Genomic DNA, 16,949 nt, shown 5'->3' with positions numbered 1-16,949 from the left:
TTTAAAATTCCCCCTCACCACAGTACAACTCCCCTAAATTCACGACCCCGAAAAAATTCAAAAACTGATTAAAATTTCAAAAAGCCTTAAAATGAAGAAATCCATGTCATCATTTGATTCCAGTTGTAAAAAAAGAGTTTTCTTCATTTTTCAGTGCAATGACATTATCCTGGATTTTCAATATAGACATTCCATCCTCACCAACTGGCAAGACTATCGGAATTTATAATAATTGGATTTGAAATGAAGAAACAAACACTGGTAACGTTTTTGGCCTTCCAAGAAGCGTTTGATAAGGTCTGACATCGAGGTCACCTATACTAAAGAAAGTAGTCACTCTGAAATACAATATTTTGTCATTAATATGAGCTTGATAAGATTAAGAAATTTAACAACGAACAGACACCATATTGAACCTTAAAATTTCGTTTTTTTTATTTTAAAAAAATTAATTTCTTAATTTTCTGCAGGAATATCAAGTTTCTCTGCTGTCAGAAGTGAGGAAGAAAATCTCTTAAATTTGTGAAGTAATGTCAAAATATTTGTGCTTAAAGTAATTAAAGTCTTGAAGCCATAATTCTTATTTCGTGTAAAAACATGTTGTGGAGGAAAAACATAGTATTTATTTTTAGAATCAGCAAAATTAACGAACATTAAATAGATCATATGAAAAACATTTTCAACTAGTGTTTTTAGTAGTATGTTTTGGGTCAGAAGCAGGCATCCTGCAACAATTACCATTGTCTGTTTAGGAACTTGGCAAGGATTTGCCTTGAAGCCGTGCACGAACCTCATGTGTTGTCCTGATGTCTTCTCATGCTGTGAAATTGTGTTCTGTTGTAGAAGTCCCGGGTAAATAATCATCAATGGCAAAAATTATTCTAACATTATAGAGTTTAATAATAATTTTATTATTAATTATAATGTCACTGATTAATTTTAATTTTTCACAGAGTGGCAATAATGCATCAAGTTCCATGCAACAACGTGTAATCCAGTCATAATTATCTTCCAAACAAGAGTTTCCATAATAAATGTTTATATAATTTTCTCTATAATTATACTTACTTCCTGGGAATGTATCTTCTTCAATTATATGTTTATTTACTCATGTTTTAAAATATTACAGATCTAGTTTGACAAAATTATTTTTATTTATTTATTGATATTTACAACTGTAAAAAAAAAAAAAAAAAAATACAAAGTAATTTTGATCATAATGACATAATGATATGATACAGCATGTAGAGAAACTACCCAGTAGTAGAACTCTAAAAGCAGTTTACAATATAAGGTCACGAGTCGGAGGATTGCTAGGAATGGAAGAGGGAGCAAGGTTAGAAATTAGTGGGTTTGGGTGGTTAGGGAGTTTATTATGGAAAGAATAATATCGGGTTCGGGCTAGATCGGTTACATAAGGAACATTTAAGTCTTTATGGATGGTTTTATTAAATAAAAAAATAAGGAGCATTGAGAATTTTACGAAGGATTTTGGATTGTAAAGATTGGATACGAGAGGAATTCGAAGGTTTAGTGGAGCCCCAAAGCTCAACTCCGTATGTCCAGATGGGCCTTATTATTGTCATGTATATCAGTCTTTTGGAATGAGTTGGAAGTTTAGACCGTTTGTCAAGTAAGTGCTGTAATAGTCGGAATCTGCGTGCAGTTTTCTGTCTTTTCAGTCTTGTGTGAGGATTCCAAGTTAGTCGTTTGTCAAGATGTAGCCCATGATAATGAATCTGTTCTACAGGGATAATAGCCACATTATTAAAGTATACTGTAGGACAGTCGGCAGGTTTACGACGAAGAGTAAATGTGATTTGATGGGATTTATTTTTATCCTCCAATTTCGACAACATTCTTCGAGGATTGTGATATGGGATTGGAGAGTTTGGGATGCAACCAAAGGGTTATTACTAACTGTGAACACAAATGTGTCATCAGCATACGTGGTAAGGATAGTGTTAAGAGTTGTTGGGATGTCAGCTTTATAGATGGTGTAGAGGATGGGACCGAGAATACTCTCATCCGGGGATCCGAGGGATCCGAGGACAGCGGATTGAAAATAGAGGGATGGATAGGAACCATTGTGGTTTACTTGGAATAATCTATTAGTAAGAAAGGACCGGATGATGAGAAAATATGTAGGAGGTAGGAATTTACGGAGTTTGTAAAGCAGTCCCGGGTCTGCTCGACCAGACTCGATCAAAAGCCTGCTCTATACCGACTCCCGTGCAGTACATTCCGCGCTCCAAAGAAGACGAGACAACGTCCACCACACGATGACATTGACAAAATTATTTAGTTACCGTTTTCCATGTTTTTGATACTGCTTATTTAGAAACAAATTATGAACCGCTGGGAGAGTCAGTATCAATTTTGTAAATATTAGGGCGTCAAGGAATCCTACTTTTTTACGTGAGTATGAGAAAATAGAGGATAAAATTAAAAAAAAAATTATGCTGAACCATGCTTACAATAATCTCCATCCGTTCTACTACATAAGGCCAAATCTGAAGAGCCCTTTTGAAATATAGGTGAGACAAGAAAAGTTACGCAGGCACAAACGAATGCAGTGGATGAAATTTGCTATAATTGATGCTAAACCCGACTTACACCCCAATTTTCCTCAAATTTTTAGGTAACCGCTTTCGAAACATCGAGGTGCCACAGACACACTTAAAATACAAAATAAACTTGTCCATGTGTAAATGGAAGTAGTGGATATTATAGATAAAGTTGATATTGAATTATTTCCTCTAAATTATTTTACTAATTTATGTCCTTACAAAACAAACCAAGTTTCAACATTGCAGCTTATATCCTCATATTTAAAAGATATGAGTATGAATACCCACAAATGAGCTGAGTATAATAGTAGAATGAATATAGAATATAATAGAAAAAAGGAAATATTTTGGCACAGGAAACATCTAGAAAACACAAAGTAACATAGACAACAAATTCCCACCCTCTACAACATGGAAAAGGAAAGGTAGGTGGCCCAGTGAATAAGGTTTTTGAGCACATGGGTTGGGTTAAAAATGGCGGAAATTAATGTGGAAAGACTCCAAAAGTGGGTCTCACCCATATTAGTTAGCAGAATGTGTGTAAGAGAAGAAATAGTGTGTTGGAGAAAATGAATGTGTTGAATGGTTTCGCAAATCATTAAATTAAGTAGAGATCTTTTGAATTTAGCAGAACAAGAAGAAATTTTAAAATGAAGAGGATCAGACACAGAAATATGTTTAAGAGAGTGGCTGATAGATTTAGGAAAAAGGGAATTTGACCCACATTTGAGTAAAAAAAAATCGTTGTTCTACATTGTGGGCCAAACGTTTCTGAAGCGTCAAAGACAATTTATTTGAGATTTGAAATTGAGAAAAGATGGTTTAAGGAACGGGAAAGTTAAATTAGATGGGACTGGAATGGGAACATTAAGAACAGATACCAATAAGTAAATTTTTATAAAAATTGTTTTTCTGGATTTTCTCTTTAGGAAGTCTGGTAAGTCAATTCAATAAAAAATTTTTGAGGTTAAAAAACTTCCAATTTGAATGTAATTTATATTAAATTAACATATTGTAGCTCAACGTTTCGGGACCACTGCCCCATATTCATGTACTTTAAAAACCTACAAACAACAATAATCCACCATTGTAACAATCTCATCTATATGTATTATAGTCCATACAATTATATTCACCTCATAATCAGTCAAAAATTTGAAATTCATAAAAGAAATCATGTCATATCTACATTGCTTTACACTGTTCTCACTCTTTTATCATTACTTATTGGTGCATTCTTCCCCTCTCTTTAGCACAACCATTGCTCTATATTTCTTGCTACCTCTTTGGACCTTATCTCATGTCTGTTTGGTTACCTCCCTATTTATATGTCCTACTTTGTATTTTAAATTAAACTTAGTGATTTTTTCTAAACCCATTTATTTCTTCTGATTTTTATGTTTATATTTTAAGCCTATTTATAATGTCGGCGTAATGTGTATTTAAGTGTTTAGTGTCAGTTTTGTATTTACTGTGTTTTGTATGTTTTTTGTTATATGTATGGCTTCACGAAATTAAAAAAGAACCAGGGAGAAGAAGAAATATGGAGAATAGGGAATGAAGAAAGTAAGAAATATAAGATACGAGACTAATGTCGCTAGATGTCAGGTCAACAAAAGACGTTAGATAAACAAAAAATCGAACGGTGAAAAAAGATCGTCGAGATGAATTAGTTAATAAGAGAGTAAAACACATAAAAAGTGTTAAATGTTCGTTCCCTCTTATCTTATGTTTCTTACTTTCTTCATTTCCTCTTCTCCATATTTCTTCTTCTCCCTTGTTCTTTTTTAACATATTGTTTTAGCATCCGCTCTATTCTCAATTTAACTAATTTTTGTACTCATCTATAAAACTAAAAGGTTTTAATTTTACTCATCAATATAACTTCCTGACCCAGTAGTACTGAGAATATGGGGGAGCAGCTCTTCTGGCTTCTGGGGCTCTTCCGTGAGCAGCCAATCAGAAGCCATCATTGGGTCACGTGACCTATGGCGGGAGATTTGAATTCAAATATTGGGCTCCACCCTTAACAACTCACGTGATCATTAGGCCACGCCCTCTTTTAAGTCACGTGACTGCCACCAGAGGCTGAGAATGCCCGACCGCCATTTTATTTTGATCGAGTTAGCGAACCGGAGGCTAGTATTTGGTCAAGTGACCCCTGGGGGGAAATTTAAATTCAAATTCAGTTCGACTGAAAGTGCCCGGCCGCCATTTAGTTTTATGCAGTTTGAAAGGCTTACGGGTTTAGTAGAGGCTGAATGTACTCAGCCGTCATTTTGTCTTTGATCACCGCCATTTTGTTTTTGATCGCCGCCATTGCATTATGAGGGTCTCACTTTACCCCCACCACCCATTGATGTATCAGGTACCCACGTTTATACTACAACCAGTGGCTGAGTGTGCTCGGTAGCCATTTTGTTTTTTATGCTGTTTTGAGAGACTAACGGGTTTGGCAGAGGCTGAGTATACCGGGTTTTGATAGCCACCATTTTATTATGAGAGTCTTGCGACCTTTTTCTTTTCCTTCACCGCTATATTGGTCACGTGACTTACGGTTTTGGTAGAGGCTGAGAGTACCCGGCCGCCATTTTATTATGAGGTCTCGCGATCGACTTCTTTTCGTTCACCACCATATTGGTTACGTGAGTATGGGTTTAGTGGAGTATGCCGCCATACTGTTTTTTTTTGTGTTTTTTATCGCCATCATTTTATTAAGAGGGTCTGGTGATCCTCTTCTTTTCGTTCACAGCTATATTGTTTTTTATCTCCGCTATTTTATTACGAGGGTCTCAAAATCTTCTTCTTTTTGTTAGCGTCATTTTATTATGAGGGTCTCGCGATCCTATTCTTTTCGTTCGGCGCCATTTTATTGCGAACAAATCAAAATTGGAGCTTGACCTGCAGAACCCTTAAACAAAAACAATGATAAGCAAGACTTTTTAATGCCCCATATCTTTTAATCATTTCGACTTTGAACCTTAATCAGCTCTGTTCTTAACCTTTTAGTGTAAACAATGTAAATAATTTGAACTGGTTAAACCTAAAATATAAACTCTGATATGTAGGCCTTTATCTTCTAATCCCTTCAATGAATGTAAACAGGGGACTTTGAACTTGTATAATCCCTAAAACATAAACAAAGGAATATCCTGAAATTTCATCATACCCTTTCCCTATTTCCTCTTACGACCACTCAAATAGTTTTAAATTACCAACTAAGTATAATATGATAACATAATTTTAATATTAAAATATAACTTATACCTAAAATTTAAACAATTTTTGTACCTTTTTTAGTTCGGAATTAAGCCTTAAACACCTTCACCACTTCAAGGTAAAGTTACAAGAAAGAGGTTTTGTTTTTTATTTACACGTTTTTTCCAAATATATACAATACAAATAAAAATATTAATTCATACAAACCAAAATAGAATTAAAATGTAATATTCTAATCAATCCATAAAAGAACTAAATAAAACTTGACCCTTAAAGCTAATAAAAAGTTATTTACATTATCACTGTTTAACCAAAACTTGAATTTATACAATCATAAAATAAAAAATTCCTCTTATCTATTAATACATTCGACTTTGAACTATAATACTCTCTCTTTTAATTTCGATGAAGTAAACAGGGGACTTTGAACTTGTATAATCTATAATAGGTAAATAAATCGGATGTTAAATAGACCCGTACAAATAAATTATTTATTTTCTTAGTTCCAGCGTGCTTCATTAAACATCACCTTTGGAAACGTATGAGTGGTTTTAATTTTAAATTTTTGTTCATTTTGATTTTTGAAAAGTAATTTACTTTAAATATTATAAAAGTTAATTTTTTTTTGATATTTAAAAAAAATTGGATTGCTTTTATTTTTATTTATTAAAAAAATTATCGTTTAATTTCTTTAAAAAGTTAAATTTTTCATTTTTTTTTTATCAATTCATTTTAATTTTATATTGCGTTTTTTATAAATTTATTTCTTTTTCTAACAATTATGTCTGATAGAAATAAGTGTCAGTATTGTGAGAAGTTTTTTATTAAGGAATTTAACAAAGTTCGTCACGAAATTGGTGTCGAACTACACTGACACAACGCACATGCGTTTCATGTGGAGAGATTTTTAATTTTGAAAAGCAATGCCTGAAGCATGTAGGTCGTTGTTGGAGAGAAACACTTTTTATCTGCTGTGTTCAAAACCAATCGTTGCAGTGGAATTTCTCTGTCACCAGACTGATACCTTACATCTATTGGTTTCCGAATTTTTGGCGGAATCAGACGCTCCCTTAAAATTTTAATCTGGTCTTGGAGGCCACACGTATGAGACCGTTAAAGGAGAGACGTATGATCGTGCTTTCAAAAGCAAAAACAAAGCAGTCTACGACATCTCTTCCATATTAGATCGTCTCAGTGGGATGTATTCCAAGATGGCTACTGAAATGGAAGAGATGGCTATGAAGGGGAGCGGCTGGTTTCTTAAAAGTCTTGATGGCCTTCTCCTAAGAGTCAACAGATTTAGGCCTCTAGCCGCCTCCAGCTATATCAAGCTTTCTCCAAATCTAGCAGCAAGAAAAGGAATCATAAATGTTAAAAATAATGACCAGAGGTGTTTCCAATATGCTATATTGTCATGCCTTATTAATGGGGCTAATCCAGATCGAGTGTACAAATATAGGATTCTCCAGGATAGATATAATTTTGACTGCATTTGCATGTTGCCATCAGTGTAAATGTTTTCTCTGTTGGAGAGTCAGGAGACATTTATCCGCTGAAAGTGGTTAAGCAGGAGAAGGCCGATCACCGTGACCTCCTCCTAACAAGTGAAGATGGGTGAAGCCATTACACTTATATAAAAGATTTTAATAAATTAGTGGCTTCGCAGATTTCTGGCCATAAAAGTGGAAAACTTGTCTGCAAGCGATGTCTCACTCATATCAATTTAGATGGGAGAAACATAGCTGACCGAGTGAGGGAGCATATGGAGTATTGTGGAGTAAATAAACCAACTAGGATTGTTCTTCCGGACCCGACGACAAAGGGGATTCTCAAAAATGATCATTTATTAACATTTAACGACAAGTAAGGATTCCCTTTGTCGTCTATGCAGATTTTGAATCTATATTAGAAAAGATTCAGCCAGGAGAGCCGACATCCTTACAAAGTGTTCCCTATCAGAGGCATCTTCCGATGAGTTTTTACATTTATGTCAAAGTATCAAGAGATATTCCCGGCCACGTTCTGCCCACAGGTTTTCCAATTGAACCCTATATCTACACAGGTGAGGATGCAGCGTCAAAATTTATGAAATGTATCAAGAATGTGGCGCGGAAGGTGTCCCTGGTGTACTCCATGAAGCGGCCCATGCTACCCCTGACACCATCGCAGATGGAAGCCTACCACCTATCCCAAACCCCAAGCAACCTATCCCCAAGCACATTCCAATTCAATATCCTGTACCGCATACTTCATTTCCTTCCTGTCCACTTGATCACAATCTCAGCGGTTATGACGCTCATTTCATTGTCCGGGAGTTGGGGCGTGACTTGAGTGAAGAAGAAAAGTGGAAAACTCGTATTGATATCATCCCCAACTCCGAAGAGAAATACATCTCCTTCAGAATGTGAGTGGGCGCCTTAAGCGTTAGGTTTGTGGACTCCTTTCGTTTTATGGCTTCCAGTCTCGACAAGTTGGCTAAGAATTTACCTAAGCCTAATTTTAATGAGACAGGTAAATTCTTCCCAACCGATCATTTGGATCTCGTGATCAGAAAAGGAGTGTATCCCTATGATTATATGGACTCGTTCCAGAAACTTCGGGAGATGGTTCTGGCCCCGAAGGAGGCATTTTATAGCTAATTAAATGAAATTCCTATCTCGGACGAGGACTATCAGTATGCTCATATAGTATGGGAAGCGTTTAATATCAGAACCCTGGCCGAGTACAGCGAGCTTTACCTCAAGGTAGATGTTATGCTCCTTTGCGATGTCTTTGAAAATTTCAGAGATATCTGCCTCGGAGCATATTCCCTGGACCCGGCCTGGTATTACACAGCACCCGGACTAGCTTGGGATGCCATGCTGAAATATACGGGAGTGAAATTAGATCTTTTGTCTGATTGCGATATGGTCCTAATGATTGAGCGGGGAATCAGGGGTGGCTTGTGCCAATGCAGTCAACGGATATGGAATAGCTCGCAATAAATATCTAAACCCAAGTCGAGATCCCCAGGAGGAATCGTCATACATCGCCTATCTAGATGTCAACGACCTGTATGGATGGGCTATGTCAAAAGCGCTTCCGTCTGGAGGATTCGAATGGGTTCAGAATCCGGAAACTATAGATTGGCTCAACTTGCCGGAAGGCGGGCCTTTCGGTTACATTGTTGAAGTCGACATTGAGTATCCGGAAGGGTTGCACGATTTGCACAACGATTTCCCCCTTTTGCCAGAGAATAAAATTCCACCAGGTGGAAAATTTACTAAGCTTTTAGCATCATTGAGCAACAGGGAAAAATATGTTGTGTGTTTCGTCAATTTGCAGCAGGCCAAGAGCTTAGGGTTAAAATTAGTTCGAGTACATCGAGCCCTCAGATTCCGACAATCTCATTGGCTTCGAATTTATATAGAACTCAACACCAGACATAAACAACAGGACTAACGAAAAAGACTTCTTCAAGCTCATGAACAACGCCGTTTTTGGAAAGTTTATGGAGGATGTTCGAAAAAAGCGTAAGATTGAGCTAGTAGTTAGTCAAAGATGACTGAATCGACTACTATCAAAAACTAACTTTAAAGACAGAACCATTTATACAGAATCTTTAACAGCCGTACATCTGGACTTTGAAAAGATCGAGATGAACAAACCTATTTATGTAGGGATGGCCATCCTTGATCTGTCCAAAGTCCGGATGTACGAGTTTCACTACAATACCATGTTACCATACTATGGACCAAACAGACTAAAACTTATGTAAACAGACACTGACAGCTTACTGTACTTGTTACAGACTTTTATAATTACATGACGAACTTTATGAACGAACTCGAAACATCAGATTACCCGCGCGACCACCCCGCACACAGAAAACATAATAAAAGGGTGTTGGATAAATTTAAAGATGAAGCCAACGGAGTGCACCGAGTTTGTCGGTCTGCATGCAAAGACGAATCCACACCGACGAGGAAAAGAAAAAGGCGAAAGGGATCAAAAAGTTAGCAATCGAGAAAAAGTTATCTTTTGATGACCACCTATCTGCACTACGAGACGGAAAAGAGTTCAAGAACACTTTTTGTTCCATAATCTCCAAATATCATAGACTCTTCCGTGCAGACAAAAACGTCCCTTTCGCCATTCGACGATAAGAGACAACAAATGGACGGGATTCGAACCTTGACCAATGGTCATTATTCCATACTGGATATATAGATGAGGTTTGGTCACACATCTCCCAAATATGCTATGATCTCTCCCACTAAAATCTCTCTCAGTGCTGACCAATATAAATAGTGTATATTGTATATAGTGATAGGTTTTTTTTTGTAAATAATGTTGTTGGAAAAATGGTCGAGCCCGGTAATTTTGTTTTTATTAGAAGATATAGAATTTTTGTTTAAAGAAAAATATTATTATTTCATGCTCTATTTTTTAAAAAGATACTTTTAAGTCACAGTTAATTCTATACTATGAAAAAAATAAAATAAAAAAGAAATCATTGCTCAGGATTCCAATGTAAATAGTGTATATTGTATATAGTTATATAATGATTTGTAAATACTTTTGTTTGAAAAATGATTGAGGTTGGTAATTTTGTTTTCATTGGTAAATATAGAATTTTTAATATTAAAGAAAAATGTTATTATTTCATGTTCTATTTTTCAAAAATATACATTTAATTCTCAGTTAATTCTATACTATGAAAAAAAAGAAAAAGGGAATCTTTGTTCAATGTTCAAATATAAATAGTGTATATTGTATATAGTTATAGATTGTTTTGTAAACATTTGTAAATCATATTAGTTATAAGTAATATTTTAATATTGAAATTATGTTATCATATTATACTTAGTTGGTAATTTAAAATTATATGAGTGTTCGTAAGAGGGAATAGAAAGAGGGTATGATGATATGGCAGGATATTCCTCCCAACACGTTTTAAGATGTCACCTGAAGATATCGATGCTTTCAACAACAGCAATGAAATAATTTCTTTAATTTACAATGGAAGAATACAAAATAAAGACGATCTAACATTTATTTTTAAAAAAAAAGTATGTATTATATTCAAATAAAATATTTTTTTCTTTTGTAATGTGTTGTATTTTATTTTTTATATGTTACCAGTGTTCAAAACATAATATACCTTTAAATTTCATGAAGAGATTAAAAAATAAATATCCTATTTTATAGCTTTAGTTGTATGATTAAAGTACAAAATATATTGTTTACACTTAAATTAAGAATTAAAAGAAAGAGGATTACAGTTCAAAGTCTAAAGACTTAGATAGAGAGAGGAGAGAAGATAGAGGAGATTGCAAATGCTCTACAACTCATTTAAAGATTAAAGTTCAAAGTGCATTGTTTACACGATTATATGATCAAAATGGTGGCCTGGCACACTTCGCGTTTATAATATAAATATTTCATTAGATTGACGAAGGTTTGTTGTTTGTTTATTAGTTTTGAAAGGGTGTTTAACGGTCTGGTCATCAACGCCAGTTGGTTGTTGGCTTTGGTAAGGCCTAGTTGTTTTAGTCATGCTTTGGTATGGTGTACTGATCCGCACCAATTATAATTAAACTTGTGGCAATTATAATTTGTTTAATAATCGTTACGATACTGGAAAGGACGGTAAAAAGCAGATAACTGACTGTCCTAATTTTAAAAATAAGGCAAGCTAAATAGATAATTAATATAATTAAAGGCTAGTTATTAAGTTAGTCTGATGGATGAATTTAATGACTTTTGACGCCATTGGGAGAATTGTTGGTATCCCTAACTGGTTCAGAGTTGATGTGTAGTGACGACATTCTTCAAAAATATGTTTGATGGTCAGATTGCTATTACATTTTGAACATTTTGGAGGTGCCTCTCCTGTTATGAGGTGGATGCGTGTCAGTCGGGTATGTCCTATTCTGAGTCGGGTGATCACTACTTCTTCACGGCGTCTACTTCGGGTTGATGTAATCCAGGACTTCACATCTTTCTTTATAGGTTTCAACTTACTGGGTGGACTTTCATCCCACATTGCCTGCCATCTTTTATTAATAGATTCCTTTAAAGGGCGAGCAAGTTCCTTTGCAGTTAAGATTGCTGCGGGTCTACCTGGGAGGACTAGCGCTTCTCTAGCAGCTTTGGCGGCCATCTCATTTCCCGTAATAACAACATGCCCGGGAGCCCAGATCAAGTAGACTGATTTATCTATTTGGTTTAGCATTATTAAGTATTCATGAATTCGTTGGACAAGTGGGTGAACTGAATAGATTATATCTAGTCCTTGAAGAGCGCTAATGGAGTCCGATATTATTACTATATTGCCATTTGGTATATTTCTCATACAAAAGTAAAGGGCGGATGCTATGGCACTTAGTTCTGCGGTATATATAGTAGAGAGATGATGCAGTTATGGGTTGTGTTTTGTATCACAAAGGCAGATCCTGTTGCGTTATCTGACTTCGAGCCATCTGTAAATATAGCGGTATGTTCTGGTAGAGTTTGTAGCAGTTCTCGGAACTTTGCTTGATATTTTGACATTGTTGTATTTTGTTTGTGGTATTTAGATAGTTGGAGATTTACATTTGGACGTTGGTAGGTCCAGGGGGGCGTGTTATTTTGTGGTATGTTGGTGGCTATTGCTTTTAATTCTGTGATAGTGGCCGATAATCGTTCAGCGAGGGGTAGTGTCGTATTTATCTTCTGCTGGAACTGTCTAGAGAATATAGGATTGAAAATGTACTTATAAGTTGGATGCGAGGGTTGAAGGTTAATTAATTATTGAAAAATAATTTGTAGCTACTAATTGTCGTCTAAATAGTAGGGGTAATATTCCAGATTCAGCACATAAACTTAAAATTGGACTGGTCCTAAAGGCACCTGTGGCAATGCGGATTTCGGTGTTCTGAACGGTGTCGAGTTTGGCTAAGCTAGAACCGTGCTGAGCCGTACACAAAACTTCCATAATCAAGTTTGGAGCGGATTATGGCTAAGTATATTTTCAACATCATTGATATATCAGCTCCCCATGATGTTTTGCCGAGAACTTTTAAGATTTTAATTTTATCTATGCATCTGTTTCTAAGTGTACTGATGTGGTTGTTCCAAGAAAGACGCCTATCGAATATGAGGCCTAAAAATCTACAATGTTTGACATACGGTAACGGAGAATCTCCTAGGGTGAGTTCTGTGGATGGAGGTGTTATTCTTTTTCTGCTGAAATGAAGGCATTTAGTTTTTTTGGTTGAGAAGGTAAGACCTGAGCTGTTTGACCAGTTTTTTAATCGATTAAGAGGTTCTTGTAATTTGATTTTTATTTGGTTTATATCGTTTGGGCGGCACATAATCGCTAGATCGTCCACATAGAGCATCACTTTTATTCCTCTCGGCATGTTTCTTCCTAAGTCATTGATGGCCAGGGCAAACAAAGTTGCGCTGAGAACACATCCTTGTGGTACTCCAATTTTTTGTTCGAAATTACCAGAGAGATGATTTCCTATTCTGATTTTGAATGTCCGTAGGGATAAGAATTGCTTGATGAATGTTATGAGATTACCCGTAAAATTTAAGGATATAAGCTTTTTTATAATAGTATTTTTGCTCGTACAGTCGAATGCTTTAACCATGTCGAAGAAAATTACGACTGCTTGCTGCCTTTCCATGAAAGTACATTGTAGTTCAGCTTCCAATTGAACTAAGTGGTCGATAGTGGACCTCCCTCTACGAAACCCACATTGATAGCTCTGGAGAATATCATTTCTTTCAAGGATCCATACCAAGCGCTTGTTAACCATTCGTTCCATTATTTTGCAGAGGCAGCTTATTAGAAATATGGGGCAGTAACTGTTTGTTTGCCACTTGTCTTTGCCTACTTTTAGGATTGGAACTACTACTGATTGTCGCCAGGCATTAGGAAATTCACCAGTTTTCCACACATGATTAAAGTATTCGAGTAGCCAGTTTAAACAGTTTTGAGGAAGGTGTTGAATCATTGCGGAATGGATGTCATCGGGACCGGGTGTTGTTCCTTTGAAATTTCGGAGAATCGATTTAAGTTCCCACATAGAGAAAGGAGAGTTATATTTTTTTCTGGGTCTTCGGTGTGGTATTATACGGGGTTATCTGCGGGTATTCTGTATCATCCGAATGAATGGAGGGTGGATTAAAGATTTTTGAGTAATATTCGCCGAAGTTTTCAGCAATTATTTCAGGGTCATCGGTCAGTTTCCCTTGACAAAGAAGTGTGTATCGGGTTGCTGGATAGTTTTTGTGGATTTTCCTGATTTTATCCTAGACTAATTTGGTGGGGGTGGATGAATTTATAAAATAGAAAGTATTATAGTTCAAAGTCGAAAGTATTAATTGATAAGAGAGATTACAAAGTTCTACATAGTAACAGATCTATTTATCTCTCAGTTTGTTTATGTTTTAGGGATTATACAAGTTCAAAGGCCCTTGTTTACATTCATCGAAGGGATTAGAAGATAAAGGTCTACATATCAGTGTTTATATTTTAGGTTTAATCAGTTCAAATTATTCACATTGTTTACATTAAAAGATTAAAAATAGAGGGAATAAGGTTCAAAGTTGAAATTATTAAAAGATAAGAGATATTAAAAAGTCCTAATTAGTAAAAGATCTATTTATCTCTAAGTTTGTTTATGCCGAGTATGGCAATAAAATGGTAACGAACGAAAAGAATACAAACGCGACACCATTGAAAAAGAATGGTGGCTAACGAAAATAATAGGATCGCGAGACCCTCATAATAAAATGACGGCTAACGAAAAGAAGACGCAATAAAATGACGGCAATAAAAAACAAAACAAAAAACAATATGGCTGTGAACAAAAAAAAGAGGATCACCAGACCCTCTTAATAAAATGATGGCGATAAAAAAAACAAAAAAAAAACAGTATGGCGACATGCTCCACCAAACCCATAGTCACGTGACCAATATGGTGGTGAACAAAAAGAAGTCGATCGCGAGACCTCATAATAAAATGGCGGCCGGGTACTCTCAACCTCTACCAACACTGTAAGTCACGTGACCAATATAGCGGTGAAGGAAAAGAAAAAGGTCGCGAGACTCTCATAATAAAATGGTGGCTATCAAAACCCGGTATACTTAGCCTCAGCCAAACCCGTTAGTCTCTTAAACACCATAAAAACAAAATGGCTACCGAGCACACTCAGCCACTAGTTGTAGTATAAACGTGGGTATCTGATCCATCAATGGGTGGTAGGGGTAAAGCGAGACCCCCATAATGCAATGGCGGCGATCAACAACAAAATGGCGGCCGGGTACACTCAGCCCTGGTAGCAGTCACGTGACTTAAAAGAGGGCGTGGCCTAATGATCACGTGAGGGGTTAAGAAAAGGAAAAGGTCGCGAGACCTCACAATAAAATGGCGGCTGGGTACACTCGGCCTCTACTAAAACCGTAAGCCTTTCAAACAGCATAAAACAAAATGGCGGCCGGGCACACTCAGCCCTTGGTGGCAGTCACGTGACTTAAAAGAGTGATCACGTGAGTGGTTAAGGTTATGTCGAACTTAATTTGAATTTAAATCCTCCGCCAGGGGGTCACGTGACCAAATGCTGGCTTCTGATTGGCTGCTCACGGAAGAACTCCAGCTCCCCCATATTCTCACTACTCCGACTGTATCATTTCTTTATAATTCACATTTATATGTATATAAATAGTAATATTATCAATCTACTACTGTCTAATTCCATAGTTATTAATCAATTAGTTTATATTTTCATTTCAACGTTATGTATATTTCAAAATTTGATAGTCTAATTATTTATTTTATTTTTTCTCTGGATGATGGTTGTTATCTCTTTTTGTTTTTATAGCCCTGGTAAATATCTGAAAATCAGGTCGAAACGTAAATTATCTTTTATTTGTTTATGTTTTTCTGCTGACTCAACCGCCCAACCATCTTCTCCCGTAAATATGTACTAATTTTTTGACTCAGAAAGAAGAGGAGCTTTGAAATCAACATTAATGCGTTCAAGAGGCGCAGTTGCCTTGATTATTTGTCCAATGTGTGAAAAGTTACGTGGTTTTTATTCATCACCCAGTGTAAATGGGTTGGCAATTTTTTTCACATCTTCCAATGAATAGCGAAAGTTTTTTGCTCTGATCCGATGTGATATCCTAGTTATTTCAGGACGACATAATGAGTTATGCGGAGTTTGGAGATCAGTAATAATAGAGGAATTCTCATTACTAGGACGATGTTAAATTTTGAATAGGAGAGACTGTCACAAACAGTAAATGGTCTACTAATGAGATAATGGTGCAAATATCGCAGTGATTCGTCTGTGGGTACGCTTCCTTTTCGATTGAAGAGTGCTGCAATTCTGATTTTTTCAGCCTTCTGAGATAAAGACTCCCAGTTGACTCAAATCGGCGGCAATAGCGAAATGAGACACAAGAGTCTCTACTTGGAAAGGCACATCATCTGCTATTGCAGCAGTAGCTGCCTTGGCAATTTCATTCTTAAGCATGTGGAACCCCGAGACTGTTCCTTTTGGTAAGGGAAATGCAGTTTTCAAAGGGCATATCATGGTATCCACTAACTATAGTACCAGAACTTACCCATTGCTCCATTGCAATGAGACAGCGTTTTCAGGTACAGGTTGATCTAAAAACGGCTGCATGTGATCGGGATCAGATGTATTTCTGTTGTTTGAAATAACATATACTAGTAAGCTTATAGTTTTGCAGATTTTTGCCATGATCTTCCTGGCTACTACCACATACGGTTAAATTATCTACTAAGGGAAAATACCATCAAAATTTTCTTCTTGTATAATGCGATCAATTACTCTCTTCAAAAAAGAAGAAAAATAGATGTATATTTTTATATTTATATCCATAGAATGATCAAAAATATGAAATATTTTATTCTTACCAGAACCCATAGCTTTTGTTTAAGATTCTCCAGTCCCATGAAAGATTCCTCCAGCCCTTCTCTATAGAATCTCTCAAATGAATGTTCCAAGAAAAATATGCTTACCATATGAAGGTGAAGGTAGTAAAGGAACTAGCAAGATACCAAATTGCAGAAAATGTCATCAAAATTGGATAAACTATTGATCAATTATATACTGATACAAATTTGACAACAGTTAGACATCAAACTAAATCTGAAA

General features: G+C 36.0%; 1 long non-coding RNA gene and 1 pseudogene across 1 annotated transcript in view; both read left to right on the top strand.

Annotated features, from left to right (window-relative positions):
- Positions 1 to 16,949, top strand: part of LOC136796115 (uncharacterized) — a 38,644-nt gene that overhangs the window by 20,262 nt on the left and 1,433 nt on the right. The window lies entirely within an intron of this gene.
- Positions 6,456 to 10,272, top strand: LOC136796106 (uncharacterized; annotated as a pseudogene).

Source organism: Halyomorpha halys, unplaced genomic scaffold, assembly GCF_000696795.3.
Source record: "Halyomorpha halys isolate HHAL.00 unplaced genomic scaffold, Hhal_1.1 Scaffold1207.1, whole genome shotgun sequence".
In the NCBI taxonomy this organism is placed as follows: Eukaryota; Metazoa; Arthropoda; class Insecta; order Hemiptera; family Pentatomidae; genus Halyomorpha; species Halyomorpha halys.
Note: the sequence above shows the minus strand (reverse complement) of the source record. Positions and strands in the feature narration are given on the sequence as shown.